This window comes from Sminthopsis crassicaudata, chromosome 5, assembly GCF_048593235.1.
Source record: "Sminthopsis crassicaudata isolate SCR6 chromosome 5, ASM4859323v1, whole genome shotgun sequence".
In the NCBI taxonomy this organism is placed as follows: domain Eukaryota; kingdom Metazoa; phylum Chordata; class Mammalia; order Dasyuromorphia; family Dasyuridae; genus Sminthopsis; species Sminthopsis crassicaudata.
In genome coordinates, this window is record NC_133621.1 from 223,347,819 (window position 1) to 223,356,850 (window position 9,032).

General features: G+C 37.0%; 1 long non-coding RNA gene across 1 annotated transcript; it reads left to right on the plus strand.

The window, feature by feature from the left end:
• Window positions 1-1,849: 1,849 nt before the first annotated feature.
• LOC141544220 (uncharacterized) lies at window positions 1,850-8,410 on the plus strand. Its single transcript, XR_012482558.1, has 5 exons — window positions 1,850-2,000; window positions 5,645-5,762; window positions 5,907-6,015; window positions 6,327-6,391; window positions 8,251-8,410. It is a non-coding gene; the product is annotated as an uncharacterized LOC141544220 (long non-coding RNA).
• The last annotated feature ends 622 nt before the right edge of the window (window positions 8,411-9,032 follow it).

Sequence of the window (9,032 nt, forward strand, 5' to 3'; positions counted from 1 at the left end):
CATTATGTCCAAAATTGATCTCATCATCCACTCTCTCCCAAACTCTCCCTTCTTCCAAATTTCTTATTACAACAAGGATTCCAACCTCCTCCCAATTCACCTAGTCTCCCAATTTCAATATCATTCTCACTCTCATTTAAGGCAAGATATCAATCAGTTGCTATTTTGTCCATTCTTCCTTCTTTTTTCCTTTTGCAGGCAATTGGATTTAAGTCACATGCCCAAAGTCATACTACTCTTAAATGTTTGAGGTCAGATTTGAATTCAGGTCCTCCTGACTCCAGGGTGATACTCTAACCACTGTACCATCTAGCCAGCCTATCCTTTCTTCTTCCGAGACATCTATCCTCTTCTCTGGATACTCATATAGCAACTACTTTAATTTATCACCTCTCAATTGAATTATTGTCATAGCTTTCTAAATGGTTTCAAGTCTTACCCCATTCCAATCCATTCTCCACACAGCTGTCAAAATGATTTTCCTGAATCATGCATCTGACTATGCTATTCAATAAACTCCAATAGCTCCCTATTACCTCTAGCACCAAATAGAAAATCTGTTTGGTTTTAAAGGCTCTTCACAACCTGATTTCTTTTTTTTTTTTAAGTTTTCTTACACATTAAACTCTTCCATGCCCTTTACAATCCATCTAGACTTGCCAACTTGCTGTCCCTTTCCCAAGACCCTCCATATGGCACCATTATACTCTATCTCTCAGACTCAATGAATTTTTTTCCTCCTCACCTCTAACTTCTTAGACTCCCTTTCTTCCTCCAAGAAGGAAGTTCAAATCCTATCTTCAGAAAGAGGTCTTTCCTGATCATTCTAATGCTTTCTATCTATCCCATTCAAATCTGAACTCCTTGCCATGTTTTTGCATTTCTTTATATTTTCAGACATTGCTTGACACATAGTAAGTACTTAATAAGTGTTTGCTCATTCTTGTTAAGAAATGACAAATTATAAGCAAAAGGAAATTACATGTGTTGTACCTCATAGCCATTAGCCAGTTTTGCCCTTTTTTCTTCCTTCTTTCTTTCTACATTTCTTTCTTTAAAAAGAAGATACTATAGATGTGGGCAGATAAGTGGTGCAGTGGATGATAACCTGGGGTCAGTTAGATTCATCTTTCCCAGTCAAATCTGGTCTCAGATACTTACTGTGTGACCTTGGGCAAGTCACTGAACCCTGATTGCCTTAGTTTGCCTATTTGTTAAATGAGCTAGAGAAGGAAATGGCAGACCACTTAAATATTTTTGCCAAGAAAATTCCAAATGGCATTATGAAGAGTCCCACAGCATTGAACAGCAACTATGTATGAAGCAGATGGATTTTCTTGAGATACTTAAACAAAGAAATATTTATTTCATTCCCTGATTTTCCTAAGAAATTCTATTTGGTTGTTGTTGTTCTGAAAGGGAAAGAAAGAAATAGAGCTTAGGTAAAATTAGGAAATAGACCAGATTTGTTTTCAGTTTTATTCTCCCTAGGCTCAGGGGATTAATTCTCTTTGGGGGAGTAAGAAGGAGAGGGGACTAATTCACACCAGGCTGTTAGGAACTTAATGTGTTTCCCTCCCAAGAGGATTTGGTCTTTAAAAGAGAAGTCTGGAAAGAGCAATGCATTGAATGAATTACTAATGGAAAAAAAAGTTAGGCAGCAATGAAAGATAGTCTTTCTTTAGTTGGAAAAAGAGGAGGGGATAAGGAGGTAGGAGAAGAGTCTTGGTGACTTTCTCATAAGTTTACTGTTATGATTTTAGGAGGCTATAGGATTGGGAAAATCACAGGATCAGGTGGAGAGCATACTATTAGAAAGAATAGAATCACCTGCTATCTCAGGCAGGTGTGGGGAGAAATTAAGAGAGAGCACATCCTGAATAGGTTTGGAGATATTTCATTGGTTTTCTCCAGAATAAGGGCCAGAATAAAAGGAGGGCCAAGGAACTCTTAAATTATGAAGTGAACAGCAACACTGATATTAGCCTCTTTTATTTAAGGTGAGTGGGGACTTCCTAGAAGACTTTAGAATCCCTTTCACTATATTCTTTTTCAAGCTCTTCCCTGGCCCAGCTTTCTCTAGGATTAGTTTCTACTCTGGATAGTCTCATCATCCTGCTCCCTTTCTGCCTTGCTTCCTTTCACCCTCCCCCCCCCCAATCTTTTCACTTTACTGTACCTTCAAGACCCAGAGTAGTCCTGCTTCTTCCAAAAAGCCATCTTTCCTGGATCCCTCTTGCCAGCAATCTGTCTTATAATGTCCTGCGACTTAGTCTGTAACATCTAGCTTCACAAGTAATTTATCATGTTTCCTCTCTAATTAGAGGTTAACCTTCTTGAGGGCAGGGACTGTCTTTATAATCCTGGTTCCCGAGCAATGTGCTAAATATGACGTGGGTGAACTCTGAAATTGTGTCCCCTTTAATCTGTAAAGTAATCACCTTGAAACTGTGTCCCTTTGATCTGTAAAAGAAGGGAGATTGGGGAGAAGGAACATTTTCCAAATAAACCTTTTCCTAAAATAAGCAGCATCATTCAATTGGAAATCTCAGGCAAATCACCCCCCCCCCCCCATTGATCTTTAGATAGCCGGATTCCCATTTAGGAAACTCTAAATTCTGGAAAAAAAAGTCTTCAAAATGATTTTCATTCGATTGGGAGATCTTGGTCAGATAATCAGCTCAAACTGCCCACCAAGATCTGTTAACTCATGCTTTGCAAATCTCCTCATTAAGAGATTTGTTAGCTAAGAGAGTTTCTTAATGAAAAATAAATTTTTCTTTTTTGCCACAGACTTTGGGGTTCGAGAATTATTTTGCATTTGGACCTGTGCCTCTAAACAGAGGGGATCTCTCCCCCTTCCCACACAGCATCAAATATCAACATATGTTGGGGGTTTTAATAATGTTTGTCTTCTGAATGTTTTAAAAAAGAAACCTTAACTCTCAGGGGTTCTTAACTTGAGGTATATTAACTTTTTTTTTTTTTTGCTTTTATTAAACATTTTGATAAATTTTATTTCAATATAACTGATTTTCTTTGTTATCTTGTATATTTACATGATTCTAAGTAATAGACTTCCATAGGCTTTATTAGATTGGAAAAGGGGTTAGTGTCACAAAATTAAACTTAACTGAGACAAGCTAGAAAAGCCTTTCTTATGAGAGTTGTAAAGTCAAACCTCTGATAACTAAGCGATAAATCGTGGATTCTGATCAAGTTGGAGCAGTTAAGGTAGAATTGAGGTCAAGGCTATTTTTCATTCCACTGAAGGACAGTTAGATTTTCTCATTATTCCATAATCTGCCTATCTCCTACTGTCTTGCAGAAGGATTTTAATATATGAGTGACCCCTTCTCTTGAATTCTTGACAATCAAGGTAGATTACAAGAATTTGGTGAGTCTCTTAACTAGTTAGTGGGAATGGATATGGCTGGCAGAAAGATGTAATAGCAATAACTAGCATTTCTAAAGACTTGGAAAGCACTTTCAGTGTATTAAATCATTTGTTTACAAAGTTACTCATCTTTAAGGAGTCCTCAAATAAGCAAACTTAAGATCCTCCATTCAGCATAATTAACCAGTTGGAGAATTATCCTGAGTCTAGAACTCACTCCCAGACCTAAGAAATTCCTTGATCACTAAAACTTGTTTCAAGAATGAACAGATTTCTCCCCCCCACTCTCACTTTTAGCAACTTAACTTTTCTCCCCTCCCCCTCTTTTCTCCCCTCCCCCTCTTTTCTCCCCTCCCCCTCTTTTCTCCCCTCCCCCTCTTTTCTCCCCTCCCCCTCTTTTCTCCCCTCCCCCTCTTTTCTCCCCTCCCCCTCTTTTCTCCCCTCCCCCTCTTTTCTCCCCTCCCCCTCTTTTCTCCCCTCCCCCTCTTTTCTCCCCTCTTTTCTTTCTTAAAAAGAAAAACTACCCTTTTCCCCAAAGCACATTTGATATGATTTTCAAATTATCTTCAAGTCTTGGAAGGAGTTTGCTTCTTTAGTGAAAATTGGATTTGTAGAGGGAGTTACTAGGTTGAAATTCTAGCTCTTACCTTTAAGTCCATAGCCTGGTTATCATCTTTCTCTGGGCCTCTTTTTCCTCCCCCATTAAAATAACACTATGTTGTTATAGTCTGACAACTAACTGGAGTTAGCACAGGTTCCTATAACTAACTGATAACAAGATTTAAGTGTTCTAGAATACTTAGTAAACCTGTCTCACTGTTCTTCAGAGGTCCAACTATCTTTATGTGAAGCACATAGTTCCTGGCTCTAATCTGATCATTAAAATTCGAAGGAAGCTTTTGAACAGAGGCACTGACTTGTGACAGTGTTTCCTAAGAGGCACCTGTGCCTAAATCCCTGGACTTAATCACTTAGGTGGCAGATGTGCCTTCAGGCATTTGACAACCCATCTCTATGCCCTCTGCCAGTGCCCCAGGCATGATAGAGAGCAGATCCGGAATAAACTCGACCTCCTCCCTTCCCACCATTCATGCCTAGTTTTCTTGATCTGTATTTTCAACAATCCTGGCCTGCAGCTGTTGCCTGGGTAACTTGGGAGTCCTTGAAGTAAGAGTGGCAGCTAACATTTGGGCTCTCCAGACAGCACGTGCCTTCCAGTCTCCAAATGGCTGCTCTGAGAAACAATTTCCTCTCCTAAATAACCAAGATCTAAGGTTGGAAGGTTTTTCTGAAGACAGAACTGTAGGGGGAAAAGGGTAGAGGGCCAGCTGACCTCCCAGGACTTAGTTTCAGCTAAGAACATACCTCCTTTTTAGACTCTGTTGTTAACAAATGCCCAGGATTCTACCAGTGTGCACACTTTTGAGACTAGTTTACTCAGGCAATGAATTTGAATGGGAAGTTGCTCTTTTAGAACATCTTTAAAGCAGTCCTGGTTTTGTTTGTTTTTTGTTTCAGTGAGCATCTCTTGTAGGAGTGGAAGGAGGCAGTAAAGCTGTAAAGGCATTCTTTTCTCCATTATAAGCTCCTTGAAACTTTTTTTTTTTTTTTTTTTTTTTTTTTTTTTTTTTTTGCTTTTGCTTTTGCCTCTTTTTTTTGTAATTCCAGAGCTTGGCACAATTTCTGGTACAAAGAAGGCACTTCAGAAATGCTTATTAATTGATAGGCCTGAGAAACTCAAATTTCTTCATTGCCCTGGCTTGCCCCCTTAAAACAGGACATAGCAGAGGTCTCTTATTCCAGTAGAATATAAACTCCTTGAGTTTAGGGACTTATTTTTTTTCCTCTCCCACATATTGGGTACTCACTAAAATGTTGGCATTTATTAGGTATTTATCAAATGTTAGAAATGTCAAGTTTAGTCTTATAATTCTTCTTGGGGTGAGAGAAGATGAGAAGGGATACACCTTACCTGCAGATAAGAGGCCCAGTACTTCACTCTAAGAACCCAAATTTTATTGGTTCCCAGAAACCTGTAGGAAGACTTACTGAGCAGAAGCATGTGTCTTTAAGCTTCAGAAACAGAATCCCTTTCCCCAGGGACTCTTAAAGCAGAGGCTTCAGGAGTTTAAAGCCTTTACTAGAAATAGGAGGAAACCTGTCTTATCCACTTCTATTTTGAGAAAAAAGACATTGTCAAGATCGTTAATCTTATATGTTTGCTTCTTTCTTCTGTGTTTTCCTAAGGTATAGTTCCTGCAGCCCGGGTATCATGGATCCAGACGGCAGAGTACAGTGCCCTTATGACCCAAGCCATTTCATATCAGAAAATCGAATGCAGTATCACCTTGCACAATGCAAACAAGTGAGCATTTCTATTCTATCTCCTTAAATCCTAAAATATGAGGACTAGGAAGATAAAAGAAAAGGGGGGACAGTTTGCATAGGAAAAGGGATAGTAGGAACTTCTGTAATGCCCCCTTTAACAAAAGGACTTTCTTTTCTTCAGAAAAACCCAAAGAAGGCAAAAGAAATGGCTAGCTGTAAATACAATGCTCGTCATGTGGTCCCCCGTGCAAACCTCCAAAGCCATGAGGCTACCTGTCAAAACAAAATTGGTAAGCATGATGCTATTAAGCTTGTATCTTCATGGTATTACATGTAATTACAGGTAAAAAGACCTTTTGGCTGGGGGGAAAAAAAAAAAACCAAATTCAGTAGCTTCCCTAACACAAAGCTCAAAGTTAAATTATGAGCACTGAGAACCACAATTTCCCTTTAATTCAAATTCTTAAATTAAAAAAAAAAAATGAAAAGTCTAACTTAAAAATGATACATTAAAGGAAGGAAATTTAACCTTGCTACTGAGTGATGTCTAGTCCATCTTAATTTTCAAATCCTTCTAATACTCTGAAATTTCTTCCCTCAGATTTTAATTAGAATGGACTGCAAGCAGCTCAAACACAAATTTATAAAGGTCAAAGTGGGCCACAGGTAAGCAAAGAAAAGCAGGCTGAGATTAGTTTCAAGGTAGGGTTCTAACCCCCTGATTCTTGTTTTAAATCCAATGGGATTTACATGGGATGAAAATAAGTTGATCAGAAAAGAATCATACTTGGTATTTGCCTGTAGCAAGTTCAACTAGCTTTGTCAGGGAAGAATTCAAACCATCTGAGTCATTCTCTGCTCAATTTCAAATGCTTCCCCTATCAAATCTCATCCAAAGTTAGGAAATAAATCTGCAGATGCAATCCTGCCTCTGTAGCTTAATAGGAGCATAATTGTCATATAAAACAACATTTGTCTATAGATTTTTCAAATAATGGTTTACCTATAAGCTTTAGTGGTTTTTGATTGGTTTTTTAATCCAGAAAATGGGTACTAGACTAGAGTACCTCTCAAGTCCTTGTTAGACTTTAATCTAGAATCTTATGGTGAAACTAGTATCTGAAACTCTCTCAAATAATTTGAGGGAAAAGAATCACCCTCCATAAATGTATTCTTTTTTTTTAGATTTAGATATGCCAGAGGTAAAATTCCTTCTTTGGAAATATACTCTACAATGGCACCCTTCCAAGAGGCAAGGGGATATCTCAAGAAAGCATTCTGAGATTTATCCAGTGTTGGGCTCCTTTCTCTTTGAAGAATTATAGAAAGAATTATATAAACTATAAGAACTTAATTATAAACTAAGAACTATAAAAAATGATGGCCTAAAACAATGAGATCAGATTGGCTCCCTCTCTAACTTAGTATATAGGTTTTGTCTTTTGTTTTTATAATCCCATTCATTTTAGTCTATCACTTCCCTCTTGCCCAAATGGCAACAGATAAATAAGAAAAATCAAATGGGGAGCTTTTCCCAAAGACAACATGTTGGGACTTTGGCACTTAAGATCCAAAGATAAAACATTGTCACTTCTTTTTCACCCTTCCCTCTATTCTCCTTCTACCCAACAAATCCCAACCCAAATAGTAAATCATATTGAAACTATTTTCAATTTCTAGTTTTAAAAATAACATTTTCCTAGTCTATTATTATCCAGTGACAAATGGAGAAGTGAAGAACCAAGGGTGCAACCATAAGCCTCTAAAAAATCACCAACCTTTAAAAGGTTTGTCTTCAATTCCAAAAGTATAGTAACATTGTGGAAGCATGGCTTTAGGTCAAAATTAATCTTTGACAGTTATCTTAAATATGACTAACTGAACCAAATTTTTTAATGGAAGTATGTACAGAATTCCAGAAGTCATCTCTCTGCTCCAGGATTATACAAAGTTAATGAAGCTCAATACCATGGGCACATTATCTGAGAGGTTTTAGGTGTTTCACATATGAACATACAGTAGTTTATCCCTATTCTATTTGTTAGGTTATAAGATTTGTTAGACCAAAGTTCCAAAGATTGTCTTTGGAAAAAGCTCCGCATTTGATTTTTTTTTTTTTTTTTTTTTCCCCCTTTTATCTCTTCTGTCAGGAAAGAGTCATTTGGGCAGGAGGAAAGCAATAAACTAATATATGAATGGGATTATAAAAACAAGACAATAAACTTTTTATTAAAACACACACACAAACACACACACAAAAAAAAAAAACAACCTTATCTTCTGCCATTCTGAAGATTTCTTCCTGTTCTGAAGACCAAATCTTAAATTTTAAATGTTGATTATTAGGTCAGGTTGGGATTATTCAAAATGACAAAATGCCTATCCAGATCTTCAATAAGAATCTGCTTTTTGGTATGTGTGAAGCTTTAATTCATGGTGAGAAATCTAGAGTTTAACAGTAGCTATACATAGTTGGTTGATTTGAGAAGTATGTACCTGATATTTTTATTTCTCTATACTTATAGGGGAGAGCTGCCAGATGAAGAATCAATAGAAAGGCTTAAATTTTTAACATTGGCTTTTAAATTCTGGATTGCCAAGTTTTAAGTGATTAACTATTTTTTAATTGTCACTGACACTGTAAACTGTTTTTTTAACACTTAATAAATGTTTCTATATACCTCACTGTCAACAAGTCCTGTGTATTATATCCTACCATCAAATTTACTCCCTTTCACAAGCATTCTTACGACCCATTTTATCTATAAGTACAATGTCTGATTGTGTGACTTATTTTAAAACCTGGCTGAGAAGGTAGAAGGACAGAAGACTAGTCTTCTGTAAGACTATTGTAAAAAATTGTGATTAGCTGCCTTTGGCTCAACCAACCTATGAGGAAGACTTTTTGTTTGTTTTTTTGCAGGTAATGGTAATAGATGAATTGCCCAGTCACATAGTTAGTAGGTTTAAACTCTGGCTCTCCTGATTCTAGGGTTGGTACTCTATCTACTGTGCTACCTAGCTTCCACATACTTTTTTTTTTTTCCCATAAGAGAAGATTCTTTGAATAACCAAGAAGCCAAATTCTAAGCAGAGAACAAACTAAGCAAAGTTAAGTAACTTTACAAGCCAAATTTGGCTGTTACTTTCTGAATCACTGACCATCTGCTACAATAAAAACCTGTACTTTTCCAGTGCTTTATATTTGCTATTACTAATACTATATTATTCTATCTGCAAGATACTAAGCTAAGTTCTTGGGTTTTAACAAAAAAATTGATATTTCTAAGCATATTCTGACTCTTTA